We start from the raw sequence: 24,286 nt of genomic DNA, 5'->3' as shown, positions 1-24,286 counted from the left end.
TGTGTTTCAATAGGGTAGATACATATTCTGTAAATGACTCAATCCCATCAGTTTATAAGGAAGATACAACCATTTGAATATTGCATTCATTTCAGAAGTGACTCAACTCTAGAAGATGGCCTTTCTATAATAAATGTACTGACATCTGATGGTGAATTTTATGAGAGGCATTGGTAACAAGAAACAAGCTATACAAGAAAATGAATGTAGACTAACTAATTCATGATGATATTTATGAATTTCTGGTGAAATGCAGTCATTATTCATCATGAGAATATTGTTATTTAGATGCAAGGTTGGACGTTAAAAAATATATGAAATGTTCAAAGAAAAGCACTCACAATTCAAGTTAAATACAAGTTTTATTTGAAATGTTTCAATAATAACTTTTAACTTGTATTTGGGCCACCCCAAATAGATACATGTTTACATGCAAACAACTTGTAGTAAAACTGAAAAGCCCCACATTGAATGAACATGCCAAACAAGTTGCTGCAGCTGAATATAGAATACACAAATGCTGTGCTAAAAAAGATTTTTGCTAAAATGAAAGAAAGTAAAGAATCAAGCTAGAAAGATAATACAATTATCTCACTCTGTTTTGAATTCATGCAAAACCTACCCCTGCTGCATATCTCAATGCAGGATGTATTTTATCTCCAACAACTATAGGTTTATGTATTTAACATACATTATCTAGGTACAGGAAAATCTGTTATTTATGTTTACCAAGAAGATGAAGGGAAAAAAGGTACAAACAAAGTTTGCTCCTTCATTCTTGATTATATAAAACATTTTGCCCCTGGCATAGTGACCCAACTCCATCTCTTCTCAGATGGATATGTGGGACAAAACAAAAATCATTCTCTGATGAGAATATGCACAGCTTTAACCAAGAGCAAACAATTTGAAAAAATAGATCATTTGTTCCCTGTCAGAAGCCAGAAGCCTCTGTCAGAAGTCATTTAATGCATTTGGCCGAGACTTTGGCTTCATAAAAATATTTATTCAAAAATGTAACCAAATATATTTTATAATGGCATACATTGAGATTATTGTAAATACTTTAGAAGAAAATAGGTTTACTGTAAACCTTATATCTCACCAGGATATTTTAAATGTTAGTCAATGGTGACAACCATTTTTAAAAAAACCTGTTTTTCATGTGAAACACAAAGAGTACGAAGGAATGAGAAAACAGCCCTGCAGCCTACAATGTTCATGGATTTCAGTTATTATTCCAACCATCCAGGACAAGTTTGTGCATCAAAGTACAATGGAAATTTTGTCAGTTACATATTTGAGCTGAAAATATCTGCCGTAACACCTGTGAGCCTGCATAATGTTTTTGTGTTCACCGTAAAAGTGTTCATCAATGAGAAAAAACTACAAGATTTGTCAAAACTGCTGTGTCATATTCAAGATCATCAATGTTTTTACAAAGACATACTTGCATGGACTACTACCAATAAAGACACAGAAATATGAAAAAATCAAAATTGTTTCAGCTGAATTATTTTTTCTTTAATTTAATATTTAATTTTGTAACATGCACATTGTGTAATTAAATAATACTAGGCCTAGATAATTTTTAATAATAAATTATGGTTCCTTCATTATTTCTGTGTCATTTTCTTGAAAATTATTTGCCTTTTTTTTTTTTTGCTTTACCATTCATTTAAGAATGGACTCAATTTCATTATTTTAAATTAGAATAAATATTATAAAATATTAATATTCAAAATATCCAGTAAGTTACATTAGAACTTTGTAACTGCAGCATTAAACATAAGAATGAATTACTAATTTTTTTACAAAACAAAGTTATGTGTCTCCTGAAAAATTAGAAATGATGCCAACTGGCCCTTTCTTAAATGACTGATTCAAATGTTTTTGAGTAGAATGTAAAAAAAAATTATAGAATTAATTTTGGTATTTTCTAAAAGAAGTTATTTTATACTTCACCTAATAATTTTTAATCCCTTCGCTCTAACATTCAAGAAACCTCTCAGTAACATTCTGTAAGCCCACACAATCATGAATAGAACATATTTCATGAATGATTTTCACATCATCTATAAATATCAGACAGTGGAAATAATTTGGAGAAACAGGTAAATCATTTACAAATATTAAAACTGGAAAAGATCTAAACTTGAGCAGAGAGGGTCACCTGAGTGCCTTTCACAGCAAGAGGACTTGTAACTAGATAGTCATACACTGAACATCGCCAATAAAAGAAAAAAAAAATCATTTGACTTGCTTCATCTGACTACCATCAACTTTTTACATATAACATTCAGGTAAAAAGTATCAAAAACTTTAAAAATTGATATAAACAATATTCACTAGGTCACCAACATCTAATACCCTTGGCGCTGTCAATAAAAGTTTGTAAGTTCATTAACTATGGAGCATCTTAGTAGAAAGTCGTTCTGAATGCTAGAAATTGTGTGATAAACATCAGGAGAGACAACATATTATTTAATATCTATTCAAATATTTTGGGAAACACATTTAGAAATGTGATAGGGTGATAATAACTGTCTAAACTCCTATTGACCAACTTAAAAAATTGGGTTTATCCTAGATATTTTCCATTAATTAGGAAAAAAGAAGCACTAATAAATATTATGAAGAATTGAAGAGATCTGATTAAAGGTTCCAAACACCCTTCTATGAAGTGAGAATGAATCATAAAGTAAGAGAAAAATCATGAAGTAAAGTAAATAACTGGGGTTGCTGAGGATGCAATCTTTAAGTCTACTGATTAGTGTGAACCAAAACGTCTGGCAAAGATAACTAATGATTCACAAACAGCAGCGGATCATAATTGTTACTCTTATATCCAAGAATGACTGCTTTTAATAACATTTCTTAAATTTAAAGCAAATTATCTAGAAAAATAAAAAGATAAAGTTTTGTTAACTTACATTAACTGTTCTGTACAATGTCCCACTAATATGAAAACATAATACTTGATTGTAAATTAGCATTGAAAAACTTAATGCTTTATTAGACTTCTGAGTAACTCTGGAAATAAAATATATTTCTATTTAATAATAAAACCAGACCACTTAAAAGAAGGATTATCAGAAATAATAACTTACTGACATCTGTGCTTAGTGATTGTAGTCTGGCAAATTAAAGAAGATGACAAATTAGAGCAGTTATATTTTTACTTTTGTAACCAACAGTTTAAAAACACACACAATATAATACTAACAACAAATTACTGTTTTGTTACACGATTACCCAAAAAGGAGTATTGTGTATATATTTAGGATGTATATATGAATGTGTTTGTTCCATCACAGCAGCTCAATGGCCAAACCGATTTAGATGTATGGCCCCACGTTGGAATCGTTACATTACCGGGAATGTCACAGGCTATATAAATATATATACTTATTTATATATATAAATATATATATGTAGTTGTGGAAATTTTCTGGTTGAAGCACAAACTTTAATGAACTGTGAGTCTCTGCCACTGCGTGAGCTGGGTTTGAGGAATGATTCGAATGAATAGTATTACAAAAATAATAGAATTAAATTTACGCTAAATAAAGTAAATTAATATTACATAAATTTAAAAAAAAATCTGCTTAAAGATCTCTGTTTAATAATAATGGGATTTCCATGGGGGACCTGCGTGTGAGGATAGAGTGGTGAGGTGATTCAAACACCTTGTGCCTCGCATCCTCAATTGATGATTGGTCTAATCAGTGATGCTCTAATCAATGATTGGTGTAATGATCAACATCAACTGGTAACCAACGGGGTGATCCTGGGGCGCTGTTTTGGGAGGTGCAATGGGTATCTTATAATATCTCTGCAAACAATCGTCCGATTTTCAAAATTCAAACGGGGTATTTGTTAATAGGTTGAAGGCTAACTTTTGTATACATCAGGTACACTCTTGATCTAACAGGTAACGGCTATTCAGAAATGTTATATCTTCGCAACCAATCTTCTGATTTTCAAAATTCACACGGGGTATTTGCTAGTATAATACAAAATCATGATGGAACCAAACTAGAACGAAAAGAGTAATGTTTGTCGGCAAAGTTTCATTCGGCAGTTGTGCTTTTTTAATTTTTAACCTCTTACCGGATTATGACGGAATATTCCGACGTCGTCAATATAGACGAAAAGTACCTTTTTCGGAATATTCCGTCGTTGAGTTTTTGTCTAATTTTAATTCGCTCTGTGTCATAATATTCTGGCGATTTTTTTTTTAATGTAGTTCATAATTATTTCGCAATCTTATACAACGCTAGTAAAGAGTTTTCGTTTCATTCTAAAGCATTTATCATACATAAAACAGCTGATACGGCTTGTAGAGCGTGTTTACATTTCTTTCATAAGTGATTTTACGAGTATTTTTACATGTTTATTTCGGGTTGTAGCCGTTGTTTTGTGATTGAATATTGTGTATACGCTTTTTAAATAAATTTATAAACTTTACCGGATATTTGTAAATTGGACCGGTAATTTTCGTGTTTTTTATAATAGATTTATGTATGTTGTTTTCTTATATTTAAGATGGTATCTACTTCAAAAATGAATATTTTGACATTTTAGACCAGTTACAATCTGATAACGATAGTGATAGCATAGATGAAATGTCTGAAGACATATCGTTGTTGTTATTACCTGATGATGATGATGATTATGATAATGAGGTCGGTGCAGGTAATGCAGATAGGCCTACTCAAAGACATACAAGTAATATCGAATGGATAAATTACCGTCAGTTTTATTTTATTTTCTAGGCCCTCCAACTTTACTGGACAATCAGGTATAAATGTTATTATTCCTGATCCAAATGACGTATTTAAACTATTTTAAAGCTTTTTATAACTGATGAATTGGTTGATATAATTGCAAACCAAACAAACGTATATGCAGATATTTTTCTGTCAAATAAAGTTCTCAAACAGTTTCACGATTTCAAGGGTGGAAACCAGCAGATAGAAATGAAATATCTTTACTAATTGCAGTCTCCATTTTGCATGGAGTGATTTGGAAGCCCGAAATTGAAATATATTATACGAAAAAACCATAATTTGCAACCCCAGGTTTTTCGGCTGTTACAGCAAACAAACGTTTGAAAATTTTATCTAGATTTTTACATTTTACATTTTAATGTTCCACCTCAAAAAAAAACAACAAAAGATTATATACAATTAAACCTATCTTTGAAGATGTAAATGACAAATTTTCTTCTGTTTACACATCTTAGGGGGAAGTAGCTACCGATGAAAGCCTTTTGTTGTGGAAAGGTCGATTGAGTTTCGTCCAGTTTATAAAAATCAAACGACCTAGATTTGGAATCAAAACCTGTTTTGCCTGAATCAAAGTCAGGATACATTTTTTATAAGCTACTTGTATATACCGGATATACTTGGATTAGTTCTGATCCATAATGCAAATTATGGGTGTGCAACAAATGTTTACTTATTTTGATACATGACCTGCTTCAAAAGGGATATTGTGTGTATTTGGACAATTTCTATTGTAGTCCAGAGTTGGCTATTGTTTTGAAAGTAAAGAAACTGACCTGGTAGGAAAAGTAAGGTGTAATAGAACAGGTATCCCTAAGGATTTTGTAAAACAAATATTGAGGAAAAAAAATGAAAGTCCGATCAAATGATGCTATAAAGTAGTGTGATAAAAGGGATGTGGTATGTTTCTCAACTCAGCACGAAGTTTTCCCAGTTGAGGTAAGAAGAAGGGCAAAATGTCATCATTCCTTCAATTATAAATGATTACAACATTTATAAGGGGGGGTGTTGATAAAATAGATCAGATGCTTCGGGCATCAGTACGGTTTCTGGAAGGGTCGTCCACAATCCAGGCCGTTTCTAAGGTGGTCAGCTGGGCTGCGGAGATCATACAGGGAACCTGGAGAATAAGGCATTTGCCGCAACTCATGTTATTAGACGTGCGCAATGCCTTTGGCACAGTGCCCTGGAACATCATCATGATTGCCCTCAGGGAGAAGGGCATTAGCGCATATCTAAAAAGACAGGTTCAGCAGTATCTCAGTGAGCGCTGTGTCACTGCAGATACGCAGAGTGGAGGTCTTTGCTTTCAGATGTTTGGAGGGGTCCCACAGGAGTCCGTGCTGGGGCCCCTGATATGGTTCATAGTCTGTGACGGCGCACTTAGACTTCGTATGCCAGAAGGGACCGAAACCATTGCCTACGCCGACGACATTGGGGTTCTGGTCGATGGTAGCACGGAGGCCGAACATGAGCAACGAGGTAATTCGGCTTTGGTACCAATTGTAGTCTGGATGAGCGATCATGGCCTGGCACTGGAGCCAGGGAAAAGCGAATACATAACCCTGACTGGTAAAAGGAGAGTGAGGACTATAACTTTGAAATTGGGTGATCACTTCTTACAACCCAAGCATAAGGTCAAATATCTGAGGGTCATAATAGACCAGTCTTGTAAGTTTAGCGTGCATATTCAAGAAAGTTGTGACAAGCGGAGAGGACTCTGAAAACCCTAAATCGATTGATGACCCCCCAGGTTGCACTAAGCGCAGGGTTATCATGTCGGCCATCACCTCTGCCCTGCTGTACACGGCTCCAGTTTGGGGTGCTGCGATGAGAGTACGGAGAAATCTAATGAAGCTGTAGAGAGTCCGTAGGAGATCCCTATTTGGTATAATATCAGCGTATAGGACGATCTTGTATGACGCAGCATGCGTTCTGGCTGCCGTCCCTCCTGTGAATTAGCAGATCGACGAGCGAACTCAAAGATATAATGGCATGGACAGTCCGAGGCGAGAGTTAATACCATCAAAAGCTGGCGGGACAGATGGAGAGCTGACGAATGCTCAGAATGGACTAGAAAACTTATCACCGACCTTAGATGTGGATTAGCAGAGGGCGTGGAAATGTGAATTTCCATATTACGCAGTTGTTTACGGGTCATGGGAATTTCGAGTTATATCTGTACAGGATTAGCAGGCGCAATTCCCCCACGTGCATGTTCTTCCATGCTCATGACAGTGGAACACACCCTGTTCCACTATCCAGAGTGGTGTGTCCAGCCTACGCATGCCGGTATCGTCGATCTTTGACCGGAGGACCTGGTGTCACACATCCTAGATTCAGCCAGTAACTGGAGGGCTTTTGACGAATTCGCCACGGTGGTTCTTCGGCGTAAGGATGAAGAGGGCAGGAGAAGGGGTTATTACTACTTTGTACTAGTAGCCTAACTAGCCAAGATCCAGTAAGAAGACCATGACCGGATGGCGAGGAGGATGGGCAACCTCCTGTGGAGCCGCCGTTCGTCCATGCTTGCATGGATGGGTGGTGGCGAAGAAGCAAGGTGACTCCTGAACCCCTGAGCTCAAAGGAACCTCCCGGGGCTGACTAATACTTAATTGCTGGTCCGATCCCAAGGGGGGAGAATCGGTGAAATAGGAGGTTTAGTCCGTAGGGCGCAGGCACACATACGCACTCTTAATAACATCTTGCGGAACTTGTTAGCAAGCCCGACACTTTGCTCTTACATGGGGTTCCTCCAACTCATCGAAAAAAAGAAGATACTTGGGGCATACCCTCTTGAACGAAAAATACATAAAATTTGGTACAAAAAGGAATCCAATCACCTCATAAGTATGTACATATTCAAAGCACATATTTTGCACCAGAAAATGGGGAGGACATTACACACATCTGCAATTTAGAGAGACTTTGGTGGCAGCAAGTGTTGAAAAACATTTTGTAGCCAAAACGAAAACAGGAAGACCATCAGTAGAAAATGATCCTCTGAGGTTGAAGGAAAAGCACTTTCCAGAGTACGTACCCACAAACGGAAAGAGACCAAAGGCTTCAAAAAGATGTGTATTGCGTTCACACAATAAAAATCGTAAGACTCAACATATCAGTTTACAGAGTGCAATGTTGGGTTGCGTGTAGCTCCATGTTTTAAAATATTTCATAACTAAAAAACTATTAAAAACAATCACAATAAAATAGAAATTTTAATAAAAAAGACAATAATTTCAATTAAAGTGTAAAATATAATTTAGTGATATTTATAGGCAATATGAAAACATCATTAATCATTAACATGCTCAAGGTAGGTTAGGTAATTAGGTTTTTGTAAATATAATAGAATGTGTTTTGCGTGAAGAATTACCATTTATTATTTGTATACTATGCCATTAGTAAAAAACGTTATTAAAGTAAAAAAAAAAATTGATCAAGATAGCATTATTTAAAGTGAAAATACAAAACCGATAAGGGTTAATATTTATCTCTTATTGTATTTTATTACTCGTATTTATTTACTCGTTTACTAGTAAACAGAAAAAAACGTGGGAGAACACGATTATTACTGCTGTTCCTTACATCAGTTTTCGAGATACATAACTTTGAAAAAACAAAGCTTTAAGTTACGTAATTAACATTTGTAAAAATATGAACTTTAATTTTACACCCATTATAGTTAAGATCGTTTCGGCGGTTATTTTGGCAAAAGAGCCTTTTAAAAAGAAATAATATCTCCGTCTCCAGTTATTATTATTCGAAATGATTTTTTTATGTCTTAAACTATTTTACAACAGAAGTTAAAAGTGCAGCTTTCTGCGATATTACAATAATGTTTGAAAAAAATAGAGAGGTTTAAAAAAATTGTTCACTAATTTTCCAAAGATTGTTTGTGCAAGAGAGGAAAGTATACTCTGCATTACGTAAACTGCGGCCTACTTTTGAAAGTATTGTTATCTGCATTAATCGGTTGTCGTTTGGATCGGACTAATGCTTTAAGTAGTAAGAAAAAACAGAATTATATTTAACTTAAAAAATATACAATATGTTTTGTAACGGCAAGAACTAAAACACAAAAGATGAAATACAGACACACACACACACAATATATATATATATATATATATATATATATATATATATAGTTCTCTATTTCTGGCGTTGACACAGTCTGCTCTCTGAGTGTTTTTAAGAATTTGTTTGAGAAACTTTTGTAATAATTCTAAAATAATAATTCTAAATTCAGTAACTTGTTAGGACAGGTTGATTGCTTTTCAGATCTAGGTAAGTATTCTTAGTTAAATTTCGATCTTCTCTCTTTTTTAGACATCTTTACTTAAAGTCATTTATCGACAAACTGTGTATTCTACTCGAAGTCGAGGCTGGTAGTTTGCTGATCTGGTCCGTGTGGGGCCCAGCAAACGTGGTGTAGTTTTGCTTACGGAGATATCCCCAGTTCAGCCAAAAGGTCCAATATCCCTAAAGATTCAGAGCATTTGACCTAGTCTCCCTTTTGTTTGTATATATCCATCTTTTTCGGTGGATATTTCCATCTTTTCAATCAAGTTTTTGATATTAACATACTGTCCCATCATGGTCATGTAGTCAAACATTCATTTTCTATCTGAAGCAGGTCATAGAAAAGATTCTTTTCCCTTTTAGTCACCTTCAGCCGAAGGTTGGTTTGTTTTTGGCAAGTTTTTCAATAATTTTTCTAATAAAATTTTTTACTCGGTTTAATTTTTAATCTTTAGTTTAGTTTAGGTTAACCGTTACTTTAGCTTAGGTTATTTGTAATCTTCTGACAGGATGGCACGATCTAAAGTTAAGTGCAAAGAATGTACTAAAGAATTTTATGGCAACCAGAAGCGTCTATCGTGTAATTTAGAATGTGTGGATGTTACAGTCGAAGTGTTTATTTTCTTTTTGTGAATGGGTGAGCAAGTATGTCTATGATGACTGCTTTAGTACATCTGAAGGTAATAATTACACGCCGATTTCCAGTGCTGGGCAGTTACTTTTGACCATCGAACTAATGTATACAGTGTTGATAAAGGTACGAATTCCGTCGAAAATAAGGATCATGATACCATTAAAACGAGATGTATTAGTGCTCAAGCTATGTGGTCTCATTTATAATTCAGTCCGGGAAATAAACCAAATGTGATGGTGCAGATTTTATGGACTTGTCCTACAGTGATAAAAAATTGAAAAGCTAAAAAAAAAAAATGTAAAAGTTAAATTTAAAAGCTATTAAAATTAAAATTAGTAGCTTATTTAGCTACTGATAGAAAAGTAAATTACTGAAAATTATAGTAGTAATGCGGGAAGAATAGAAGATACCAATAAAAAGGAAGAGAACTAGGCCGGTAATGTAGTTCCGATAGTTATTACAGTAGTAATTGTTAGGTGTTGAAATAATAATAGTTATTATTATAAAATATGAATATTCCGTCGATATTCATGGTAGCATCTTCGCCTTTCATCCGGTAGGTTCTGAGCTCGAACCCCAGTTAGGCTTGGTTTTTTTTCCACACGCTACAAAAATTCATTCTTCATCTATCAAATAAAAAAATAAATCCTGTAATTACCCAGTTTGCGTGTAGAGATTAAGAATAAATAAACAGAAAATTATTTAGACGTACGGTAGGCTATTTTATCATAGCAGATTTATGTAGACATTAGAATACAGTTTGTCTGAAACAATAACTAAATAAAAGAATAATTTTTTTATTACGCTTTTTCCTCCTCTATGAATCATGAGACCTTGCCGTTGATGAGGGGGCTTGAGTGCTCAGGGATACAGAGTAGCTGGACCGAAGGTGCAACCATATCGGAGAGGTATCTGTTGAGAGCCAGACTAAGGAATGATTCCTGAAAGAGGGCAGCAGCTCTTTCAGTAGTTGTTAGGGGCGTGAGTCAGGACGACTTAAACGGCCGTATCAACATCACTCAGTCCTCTGAGTACTGCGCAGCTGAAAGCAATGGAAAACTACAGCTGCTTTTTTTTCCAAGAAAATGTGGCTCTGCATTTTCACATATACAATAATGGAGGCGCCTTCCTTGGTAAAATATTCCGGAGGTAAAATAGTCCCCCGTTCGGATCTCCGGGTGGGGACTACTAAGGAAGGGGTCACCAAAAAATTAAAAAATAACATTCTACGAGTCGGAGCGTGGAATGTTAGAAGCTTAAAAAAGGTTGGTAGGCTAGAGAATTTAAAAAGGGAAATGGATAGGGTAAACGTGGATATAGTAGGAATTAGTGAGGTTCGGTGGGAAGAGGAAGGCGACTTTTGGTCGGGTGACTTTAGAGTAATTAACTCAGCGTCAAATAATGGGCAGGCAGGAGTAGGTTTCGTGATGAACAAGAAAATAGGGAGGAGAGTAGAGTATTTCAAGACGCATAGCGATAGAGTCATTGTAATAAGGATAAATTCAAAACCTAAACCGACAACGATTGTTAACGTCTATATGCCTACAAGCGCCCATGATGATGATGAGGTAGAATGTGTATACGAAGAGATTGATGAAGCAATTAAACACGTAAAAGGAGATGAAAACTTAATAATAGTTGGAGATTGGAATGCAAGCATTGGAAAAGGCAAGGAAGGAAATATAGTGGGTGAATACGGGCTGGGCAAAAGGAATGAAAGAGGGGACCGACTTATAGAGTTTTGCACGAAGTATAATTTAGTAATTGCCAACACCCAATTTAAAAATCATAATAGAAGAATATACACTTGGAAAAAGCCAGGCGATACTGGAAGGTATCAGATAGATTATATCATGGTTAAGCAAAGATTTAGAAATCAACTCTTGGACTGCAAAACTTACCCTGGAGCAGACATTGATAGCGACCATAATTTGGTGATAATGAAATGTAGATTGGGGTTTAAAAACCTGAAGAAAAGGTGTCAGATGAATCGGTGGAATTTAGAGAAGCTTGAGGAAGAGGAGGTAAAGAAGATTTTTGAGGAGGACATCGCTAGAGGTCTGAGTAAAAAAGATAAGATAGAAAATGTAGAAGAAGAATGGGAGAATGTTAAAAAAGAAATTCTTAAATCAGCAGAAGCGAACTTAGGCGGAATAAAGAGAACTGGTAGAAAACCTTGGGTTTCAGACGATATATTGCAGCTGATGGATGAACGTAGAAAATATAAGAATGCTAGTGATGAAGAAAGTAAAAGGAACTATCGGCAATTAAGAAATGCTATAAACAGGAAGTGCAAACTGGCGAAAGAAGAGTGGATTAAAGAAAAGTGTTCAGAAGTGGAAAGAGAAATGAACATTGGTAAAATAGACGGAGCATACAGGAAAGTTAAGGAAAATTTTGGGGTACATAAATTAAAATCTAATAATGTGTTAAACAAAGATGGTACACCTATATATAATACGAAAGGTAAAGTCGATAGATGGGTGGAATATATTGAAGAGTTATACGGAGGAAATGAATTAGAAAATGGTTTTATAGAGGAAGAAGAGGAAGTTGAGGAGGATGAAATGGGAGAAACAATACTGAGATCTGAATTTAAGAGAGCATTAAAAGATTTAAATGGCAGGAAGGCTCCTGGAATAGACGGAATACCTGTAGAATTACTGCGCAGTGCAGGGGAGGAGGCGATTGATAGATTATACAAACTGGTGTGTAATATTTATGAAAAAGGGGAATTTCCGTCAGACTTCAAAAAAAGTGTTATAGTAATGATACCAAAGAAATCAGGGGCAGATAAATGTGAAGAATACAGAACAATTAGTTTAACTAGTCATGCATCAAAAATCTTAACTAGAATTCTATACAGAAGAATTGAGAGGAGAGTGGAGGAAGTGTTAGGAGAAGACCAATTTGGTTTCAGGAAAAGTATAGGGACACGGGAAGCAATTTTAGGCCTCAGATTAATAGTAGAAGGAAGATTACAGAAAAACAAACCAACATACTTGGCGTTTATAGACCTAGAAAAGGCATTCGATAACGTAGACTGGAATAAAATGTTCAGCATTTTAAAAAAATTAGGGTTCAAATACAGAGATAGAAGAACAATTGCTAACATGTACAGGAACCAAACAGCAACAGTAGCAATTGAAGAACATAAGAAAGAAGCCATAATAAGAAAGGGAGTCCGACAAGGATGTTCTCTATCTCCGTTACTTTTTAATCTTTACATGGAACTAGCAGTTAATGATGTTAAAGAACAATTTAGATTCGGAGTAACAGTACAAGGTGAAAAGATAAAGATGCTACGATTTGCTGATGATATAGTAATTCTAGCCGAGAATAAAAAGGATTTAGAAGAAACAATGAACGGCATAGATGAAGTCCTACGCAAGAACTATCGCATGAAAATAAACAAGAACAAAACAAAAGTAATGAAATGTAGTAGAAATAACAAAGATGGACCACTGAATGTGAAAATAGGAGGAGAAAAGATTATGGAGGTAGAAGAATTTTGTTATTTGGGAAGTAGAATTACTAAAGATGGACGAAGCAGGAGCGATATAAAATGCCGAATAGCACAAGCTAAACGAGCCTTCAGTAAGAAATATAAGTTGTTTACATCAAAAATTAATTTAAATGTCAGGAAAAGATTTTTGAAAGTGTATGTTTGGAGTGTCGCTTTATATGGAAGTGAAACTTGGACAATCGGAGTATCTGAGAAGAAAAGGTTAGAAGCTTTTGAAATGTGGTGCTATAGGAGAATGTTAAAAATCAGGTGGGTGGATAAAGTGACAAATGAGGAGGTATTGCGGCAAATAGATGAAGAAAGAAGCATTTGGAAAAATATAGTTAAAAGAAGAGACAGACTTATAGGCCACATACTAAGGCATCCTGGAATAGTCGCTTTAATTTTGGAAGGACAGGTAGAAGGGAAAAATTGTGTAGGCAGGCCACGTTTGGAATATGTAAAACAAATTGTTAGGGATGTAGGATGTAGAGGGTATACTGAAATGAAACGACTAGCACTAGATAGGGAATCTTGGAGGGCTGCATCAAACCAGTCAAGTGACTGAAGACAAAAAAAAAAAAAAATTACGCTTTTAAAGGTTCTGGCAGAAATAACGCCCCAATTTCCCACCGTTGCTGGTGGAGCGCTAATAGTACACGACGTGGTGTCGGTACGCCTATTTTATTCCGGAAATCTCGCCATTTCAGTTACAACCATGGCGTGGAGTGATGAGCATCGTGCGGTTTTGTTATTAAAACGTATTTTAAAAATGGTTATTCTGTTATCAACACTAGCGGTTATTTTGTTCACACTTTCGGCTAGGTCGATACGCTGCGATACCCGATAAGAAGACAGTTATGGGTGTCCAATTTTAGAGCTACCAGTTCAGCTTTGAAGAAAAAACTACCAGGTAAGCCACGAAGCGTTCGTACACCCGAAAATATTGAAGCAGTGAGACAAGCAGTTACACAAGTAAGAACCCAGGACAAGCAGGTCCCGGGTTCGGATATCGATCAGACATGGCATTTTCATACGCTACAAAATTCATCTATCATAAAGTGACTGTAATTGGGCATAAGATTGTTCGTTTTAAATAATAAATTTGTAAAAGGCTGTTCTAGCTGAAATATCTTGGAAAGAGTTGAAATTTTACGAGGATAAAGATAAAAGTCCATATTTCAGAATATGTCAGCAAAATATTTATAAAATTTAAAACACATTTTTCAAAATTCTAGAACACGGAAATTGCAAGTATCAAAAGATAGCCAGGTTTTCTGTAAACGACGCATCTGTTGCTGTTGAACGAGTTTTTAACAGAGTTATTGAAAACAAAACACGCTTTAATTCGATGTACATTATGTTTTTGTATTTTTCATTGCAAAATTGTATCAATTCACTCAGGTATCTTTGTCTATTACCCATATTATAGTTATTTTATTCAATTAATCTTACTAAGCCTAAAATAAGGCTGTTTCAACTATATCACTTACTTTGAAGTAACTATGAAGCACTGAGTTTCTCCCACGTTTCATCATTAAAGAAATTTTTATCAACAATTGATAAGTTAGTTAATGATTTAAGAACTTAGATGATTTCTATAATTTTCAAAGCAATCACACTTTATAAACAAAATTTACTTTTTTATGTGTATATTAAATTCATGGTTGTTTACTATCTATGTTTTTTAAGTAAAGGCAAATATTATCATTCCAGTTCAGATTGTGCTTTTATCCAATTTATCTTAATAAAAATCTATTTTCTTTTACTTAAAATAATACTGATTTTCAAAATGACGTTTTCACATTAAGGATATCAATTCCTAGCTTCGCCTATCTTCTTCGTAATTTGTGGCATTTTCCATCTTACATATCCAAAAAAGAAAATATATTCTGTCGGTAGTGAACGTTAAAAACAATGTCCTGATGCGGAATATCTGAAAATGTAGTATAAACGTGTTACAGTCTCCTTTTTATGTGTACGTATATTTACCAAATGCTGCTAATTCAGCATTTCAGCAATTTTGAGGGGTTAGGAAATCAAGCATGGTTAATAAAGGTATCATGTTTACGGCGATTAAAGATGCTTATTGTTTCATTCATTAGCTGGGAGATATCTTGTAACAGTCCTCTTTGATTGCCTCACAAAACTTTTTGAAGACAAAAAGTAATAGTATAAAAATGCTGGTTCTAACCCAACCTGACCTTTGATCTTATGTCATGAATTAAATATCCAAGGTAACTAGAATTTGGCGTTTGCCAAGTGCTTTTATACTTGAACCCAAAGGCTATACCTATACTGTATTCAGTTAGTTTATAGAGAGAAGAATAAACAAACGTTGCGTTTGATGAGTGAGTTCGTCATGATTCTGCTGAATCCCCGTACATCAGCGCCGATATGTATATGCAACACTATAATCATTACTCATATAGTAGTTGTGTAAGCAAATGTTTATATGATGGGCACTTATCCCCTGAAATCCAATTTTTTTTGCGGTTTACTTATTCTAGTAAATTTGCATCATTTATTGTATATAATTGTTATTTTTAACATTAATCAGACGAGGTTAGCGAACGAAATGAGCGTAGGTTATGTTTGATTAGATTACGTATATCAACATAACTTTTTTTTATAGAGCTGGAGGAATCCCATATATGGGAGCCAAGGCAGTGCCGGGCTCGCTAACAGGTTCAGCAAGATATTATTAGGTGCGTACGTGTTCCTGCGCAATACCGACTAAACCTCCACTCCTGGATATCCACCCCTCCTGGAAACCGCATATGCAGCATTACTTCAGGAAAGGGGAAACGTCCGCTCATACAATTGCCGCCGCAATCAAAAGAACACCAACATATAATAAATAAACACCAAATACAAACACACACTCAACACAAAGATTCAGAACACAAGCAACACTGAGACACAAAACAGTCAAACAAATTGCGGTACACATACACGCACACACACAGCCAACATCATGCATACTCTCAGGTACTTACCACGTACTTACACAGAACTCAAACTCACCAGTTTGTCTACAATTACTTTAGCAAATCTCACCGCTGCGTTCCAGTTCTCTTCTTTCGTTAACATAATCTTTTCTAAGTTTTCAGGTAAGAACATATCCCTCCTGCCCAACGTGATTTCACCACGCTCTATTTCACCGGGGACATCGGAAAAAGACATGATAAGACGTCTCTTCAGTTCCCCAAACAGGTAACTATCCGTATAATCAAGCCCAAATCTAAACAAATAGGCTTTAAAACCCCCCATGGCCTGATAGAAGCTGCGTTAAATTGAAATTCATTGAGACATGGGTTCTCCGGACCCATCCACCAACGTCCCCAATCAATCTATATGTCCACTTGCCTTTCACACTGTGGATCCACCTCTCCTGCCACACCTCTATCAACTTCTTCATAATATCCGAATTGATCCGTTTCTTTTCAGCAGCAATCAGTGGTCCGCGTTGGCGTAACCTTCTCCGTTTAGTTATCTCTAGGTCAATCGGGAGCAACCCAGCTATCACTTCGACCGCCTCCCGGGATACGGTCCTATAAACAGTCGCCACCAGTAGACAGCATTTCCTATGAAAGGACTCCAATGCTCCCTTGTATCTTCCGTATATAACATCTACCCAGACTTCAGCACCATATAAGAGGGTGCCATGAGCCACTCCTGCCAGTAGTTTCCTCCATTGTTGACCTGGTCCACTAAAATTTGGCAGAATCCCGGCTATATATCGCATTTCCCTTGCTGCCTTTTCAGTGGCTTCGAGAGCATACCTACCGAACCTCAAACCAGATTCCTAGATATTTAATGGCAGGTTTCGACAGTATTTTCCTTCCCTGAATCTCGACCACCAATGTCGGTCTTCTTTTTTCCATAGAAATCACCACGATTTCGGTATTTTTCGGCGCCATGGACAGACCAACACCCACCATCTAGGAGCTCACTGTGGAAAGGAGGCCCTATCTTCTCGGATGCTTCCCTCTGAGTATCTGCCTCCACAACCAACGCAAAGTCGTCGGCATAACCGACCACTTTCACACCGGTAGGAAGAGGAACACGGAACACCCTATCATACCTTACGTTACAGAGGGTCGTCCCCAGAACTGACCCCATGGGAACTCCCCTATTCACTTTCCGTTCCGGCACTCCATCATGAAGCTCAAATGTTATCCTTCTTTCTTTTAAATAAGCACAGATGATCCTCACAAGAAACTGAGAAACACCGAGAGTCCTCAGTGATGATCGTAGGTGTTTAACGCAGTTAAACGAGTTTCTTACATCCAAAGACACAAGCACGCACATCTTGCCTTTGGATGGTCTCCGGCGAGCCGCCATAATCCTTTCTGCCATTCCACGCACTGTAGACACCGCGTCCAACGCATCTGCGCCAACGCGTCTGCCCCTTCTGAAACCGTATTATCGGTGATGGATTCCAGCTGGTTCTTCGACCGCGCAGGACACGTATATCAACATAGCCAAACAAACCATGACCTACGCTCGCTAACCTCATCTAATTAACGTATATTTGTATATTTATACGATAAATGATGCAAATTTACTAGAACAAGTAAAACGCAAAAAACAATTGGATTTCGGTAGGGGTTCCGTATAACCGATAAGTACCATATAATGTTATGTCTTCTCAGTTTTATTTAAACCCTTGGTCTTTTTACATCATCATTCTTTTGTTCTCATGTTCAATTTTTGTGTTTCTGTTACCTATTTATTTATTCTAATCTTATTTAAAGTTAATATAATGCAATTTTTTTAAGTTTACCGGAACGTGAGTGTAATGTATTCCTAGATTTGTGTCTGTACGACTTGAGTTATACCATTATTTTGACATCATGTCTGGTACCGATTCAGCTAATAATAGTGAACGATTATTGATATTTCCTCCGAAAAAAAGGCCGCGACAAACCTCTAAGTCGTGCGGAAAAATACATCATTTTGAATACTTACAAAAATCGAATTACAGAATCCAACAGGAGCGATTTCAGATGTCGTTAATAAAACTACTTACATAAGTGGAAGTTGTGCTGTTACAGTGTACAATGTGATTCGCCATTATAAATCTGAGAAATGAATTAGTCTCCTAAGAAAACAAAACCCCGCAGGTCAATTGAAGAAAAAGTTAACGATTTCGATAAAAACCCGATTCGTAAAAAAGTACACGAATTTTATTTTCGAAACGAATTGTCTACAACAGAAAGTATTACGAGTAAATTACAATAACAATCTACCCGATTTCCGAAGAACAACTTTTTATAAATTGTTAAAAGTATGAATTTTAAACAAGAAAAATGGGGCAGAGAAAGTGCTGTAATTGACAGTATCGATATCATTATATGATGAAGACATTACCTTACTGAAATAAAGAAAATGAGGCAAGAAGAGGTAGTATATAGATGAAACTTGGATCAACGAAGGCTAAACGAAAAATTTTGTTTGGAAAGATAAAGCTATTCTCACAGCATTCATACTCTTCCAGTATTCTCTTTGTTCCTAGATTTAAAAATCAAAATTGCATTCGGAAATTTTGTTGCAGCACTGCCGGCCTACACTAATATCAGCTTCAATCTTTTAAATATGGGATTTTTGTAGCAATTAATATAATCAACAGTCAAACTATAACTATAAATTTCCTTTAGTTTTAAATAATTTATTTGTTTGAAACGATATCTTGTTTTTGTATCAAATTGCAAAAATTCTTTAATACATTTAGTGCTGAGCACTTGCAGGCACGTGGTAATGCAAGTCAAAGTGTAGTATTTATTATATGTAAGCATTATTACATAGGATATTCCTGGAATAGATGTCATTTTACACCCACACCACAAACTTATAACGATAGTTTGGAAAGCCTTAAATAAATTTTATATATGTAAACAATTTTTGCAAAATGGAATTTAAAAAATTTTCTAGACTAAATCTTCTACAAAAGAAAAACCTGAACATAGCTTACAATTCATTCTTTTGAAAACAAACAAGCAATATTTATTATAAGCTTTAAAAATTAAAATAGATTTTAAAATAACAATAAAAAGTAAACAAACAGCTTAACTAATATTACCTAATGATATTCACATGCTGCTGAACAATGTATTTCAAATCATTTTTGAATTTACGTTCTTGCAAGTCTGTGGCGATAGTAGGATCACACAATCCCAGTTTACTGATACAGAATGATAAATATCTTAATTCACAAGCAAGTTTCATCATAGTGTTACTTATAAGAAGGCAAGTGTTACAATATGTTCCCAAAAATAACACAACATATATCGTTTGCAACACAACAATAACAGAGTAAACAAGGTAAGATTCAATTTTGATAAAAAGCAAGGAGTGAAACCAAGGTTGTGGCAGCTTTTTATATTCTAATACTGAGCTTCTTTCTTTAAAAAACAAGTATAGAACTGTTGTACATGAAACAAATGGTACATCAAAACAATATAAAAGATAAGTCAAAGTCATTATACTTTCTGAGAACTGATACTGTTTTCTGTTTTTATTATCAATAGTCATCAATTCATCTTTAAACTTCTTGTATTTATGTTCTATCAATTCACCATCTAATAATTTAAGTAGATAACAGTATTTGTTAGGATGAAACCATGTATCAAACATCATGCAGGCATACATAACTGCACCAAGCAGTTCCTCAAATGCAGCATATGTATTGTTAACATCGGTTGTTTGATTATAAAAATTTAAAACACTCTCAATAGCCATTGTAAATGATATGATTCCAATTAATTTATATCTAAAATAAATCACTGGAGAATCTTTGGTTTCATTTGTATTCCATCCTACAATCTTCAATAAATTTCTACAAAGATTTTTCATCATAGATTTCTTTATTCTAAAATATATATATTTGCAATACTGTTTTTCCACTGCAAGAAAACAATAATCACAGATGAATTAAATAAATTTTTAAAACATACAAAAAGGAATAAAGGCTTAAAATCACACTCTACAAAAAAAATTCAACTTCAGAAATTTTACATACTTGATACATTTTATTTTGTAACCTTATCAAGCAAATTATTTATACATCTTCAAATTGTATTAAGTGTTCATTGATTACCCACATAAAAGATGAAACAAAAAATTTAATTTGGGCAGATGTTTTTCACACAAAATCAAAATTTCTACTGCTTACTTTTCATAATACATTCTGTTGTACTATTCCTATTAAATTTAAAAAACAATATAATTTTTTTCAGCTTACAAAATGATTAATTTTTATGTAATTTCGCAACATATTTAACATTTTAAAAGCACAAGATTTTCTAATAATGAAAGAAAATACTAGCTAGCACTCTTCTTTTTACTTACCTGCAAGAATAGTGGTTATTTAAATATTTAAAGCATGAAAGAAAAGTTCTAACTGTTAAAATAATTTTATTACAAGCAGATTATTCTATATATTTAATTTCTAAGTTGAGAATTTCACCTACATAATTTCATTTAGATAGATGCATATAAAATACAATTTCACACGATTGGAATATGTTATGATACTGTACCTTCTTCATGAATTCCCTGGAAAACATTTTGGAGTAAACTTACTGCTGTGAAGAATAAGCAACTACATTTCTGAAGGGTGTGTATTCTAAGGAATCTAGTATCGCACTACTTACTATGAACTCTTTCATAGGCATCTGATCTGGCAGAAGTGAATGATGTTAGTACTTTGGAACACTGCAGAGTTTTTTTCTGAATGTTTAACATCTTGATTATAACAAGTGAATTTATTTTAGGTTGTCCTGTCTAGTGCTGTAAGAATATACATAGAAGTAGTTTATGACATACCTAGTTTCAGATTGTGAATATCAGTTAATAAAGGTTTTAGATATTACAGATGGAGGTTTTAATGAAGTTTCACACATCATAAAGCTACCTGCATTTTTAGGTTTGATGTACTGGATAAAAAGTGATTGACATTAAACGTTTTGTACCAATTTAAAATGTCCAATTACGAAGTACTGGATGGTATGAACAGCTGATTCTTTTGTCAGTTGTAGATATTTTATTTTATTTCATATTTTTTAATTCTTGACTGACCAAATGTTCCACAATCCATCTTCATATGACAATTATAGTTTAACATAAATGAATATTTTTATCACAAGTTAAATGGTAGTTTATCAAGGATAAAGCACAATAGCAATTAACTGTTGTAATCAGATCAGTGTGTGTTAAAGTATGCAGTAATTGCTTCAGTAATAAAGCTGAAGATCACTGCTTTACATAACTACTGTAACTACTATAACTGCTTTATATTACGTACTGTAATTTTAAATAAAAAACATTTTTATTTTATCGACACAATATTGAATGATATTTTTAAGATAACATCAAAAGTGAAAACTAAATTTTTAAAAAACTTGGGTACTTCTTTTTTACTTTAATTTTATAGATTGGCTGGACTATAAGCATGTTTGTTGTTTAATCAACTACAGGAAAAAATGTTGAATGGTACTGATCTGGAAAAATAAACATAAATTAAGTGCCTTAAAAATGAGATAAACTATTAACTAAACATAAAAGGAATACAATATTGCAGACCTCAGAAACAAGTTATGCAAGTGTGGATTGAAGCAGGAACTACTTCAATTCTTTGTGTCCTACAAAGAGTAAATTACTGAAATTGCTTGTAGAAGCAGAAATTACTTAACCCATATAGACATTTGGGAATAATACATGCAAAGTACCAATATTTTTCATATTTATGTAGCGTTTTAGTAACTGACAGGCATGAAAAAATGTAAAAACCATAACTGAAATGACATCAGCATTTGAAAGATTTTATTAAAGATGTAAAAAATTACATCTTTTAAAGCAAAGTTAATTCATAAATATAAAGCATGTGATTGAAGATATTATGCAAGAAAACACACTGCAATAATTAAAACAGCATAGAGCAAAAGCGAGTGGGGAAGTACATCAATCCAGTATTGTGACTGATAGAATATTTGACTTACATTACATTAAGGCACTTCAATATTAATTCAGTGGCTTTCAAACAGTATGTTTTCCAAATAATAATGAGTCATCTGTACTTCATACATTTACTGATGTTACAATACATTGAGTAAAAAGATCCATTAATTTTATATACCCTTAATGAATATATTATTTAATAATCAGTTAGTAATGGAATAAATAATAAGTACTAAAACGTATTCTTTTTAATAAAATATTAATCAGAGCAAGGTTGTTTCATAAAATTAATAAAGTTATAATTTGGTTAACCTAAATTACATGAACTTTCAATTTTCTTATTAATATGCTACATTATCAGATGGGAAAGTATTATTTATTATTTTGTCTTCTGACATGTCAAATTATACATTAAAATATCAAATCTATTAAACATTTAAAAAAGTTTTAGTCAGCCTTAAGAGGTAAATATATTTACCTCAAGTAATGGAGCCATTTATACACTCTAAATGTAAGCTTTTTTTTAACCTCCGGTTAAAAAATCTAAGCTTAAGTTGCCTTAAGATAACCATTCACTTAAGTGAATGACTGTATTTTTAAAAAGAGGTATTCATTTAAATCCTCCTTTTGGATAAAAAGGCAAAATTCTGATCCTAATAGGATCATGTTGAAAACATCTTCCTTTACTTCCTCAGGCAAAAAAGACATTGATCTCTTCAGCAGATGACAAATATGATTATGTTCCAGGTATAATGTCAAATATTTACCACCAGGCCTGCTGTTCTTCATAGTAGAGTGATGATAGTGTTTGTTTTTCATCTACAAGGATCTTGACATGACATTTTTCCTATTCTATAAAACTTATCTATCTTATCAAAATGTGACTAAAGATTAGCTTGTTATTTCTAAAGAAATTAAATAAATCATTATAATTAATAAAATTTGAAACTGAAAAGAGAGTAGGTGTTCTATTTAGTATTTTATACGCTGCATCTGAATATGCATTCCGAAATAACACATCACCTAACATTCTTAAGTTACAACCCCTTAAATTTATTTGTTCAATCATTCGTGGAACAAACAATACAAATAAGTTAGTACGTCTGTTTGTCTGCTTATTCATATCTGATTTATATTGTAATGCATGCTGTAGACCTATATATGATACATAACAGTTAAATGATGTAACTTCATGTCAAGCCAGACATGTCAGTGAGTCAATTAATGAGTAATTCAACATGATGAAATTTTCTTCACTGAGTTCAGCTCTTGGTATGACTTGCTTTGTTCTGTAGTTGTGATAATAGTTTTATCACACATATATTATAAAGATTGTTTCATAAGTGATGCCATAAATTTAGTGAAAGATTATTATGACAGAACAACTATTGGTATTATTTTATTGAATCAAGATTTGTTAAGCTGTGTGTGTGAGTGAGCACGTGTGTGTTTCATGCCGTTTTATTGCACTCCATGGTGAAACAATTTTATGAAGTATTTCAGTTTATTCATTCATTAAAACATTTTGAATTTCACAATGAATAAAAATTGGGCTTGTAAAAATTCTCCAAATATTTTTTGTTACATTTATGCAGAATTCATCATGAAAATGCGTATCGACTTCTGAAAACTGCTTACAAACATTATTTTGACTGCCCCTTGGAAGACCTAAAACGTGACATTCTGTAAAATTTGTTGTTCACAACTCTTGAACCTAGTTAATTTTTTCATCTTATCTTCAGCTAATACCGTACCCAAATATAGAACTCTCTCATTTGTTCCATTTGAAAATCATAACACATACAGTGCTGAGCACTTGCAGGCACATAGTCTATGCATACATGCAATCGAATCACCATGCACATACATATGGTAGTATAGCAAGTTTTTTATCTCTATTGGTGGGGGTTAGCATGATACTGTTTAATCAGCATCATTTGTTAGTGCATCAGAAACGTTTATATTTCATTACTGTGCAGTTTACTTGAAAATTACATTGAACAGACTATTTTTGATGGAATTTTAAATTTGCACAAACTTTTATTACTTTTGAAAGAGGGCAGATTTATAAGTAGTTATTTAAAATAAAAT

The sequence above is a fragment of the Lycorma delicatula genome, chromosome 1 (genome assembly GCF_047948215.1).
Source record: "Lycorma delicatula isolate Av1 chromosome 1, ASM4794821v1, whole genome shotgun sequence".
Lineage (NCBI taxonomy): Eukaryota > Metazoa > Arthropoda > Insecta > Hemiptera > Fulgoridae > Lycorma > Lycorma delicatula.
The sequence above is the reverse complement of the archived record's forward strand: the minus strand, read 5'-3'. Positions refer to the sequence as shown.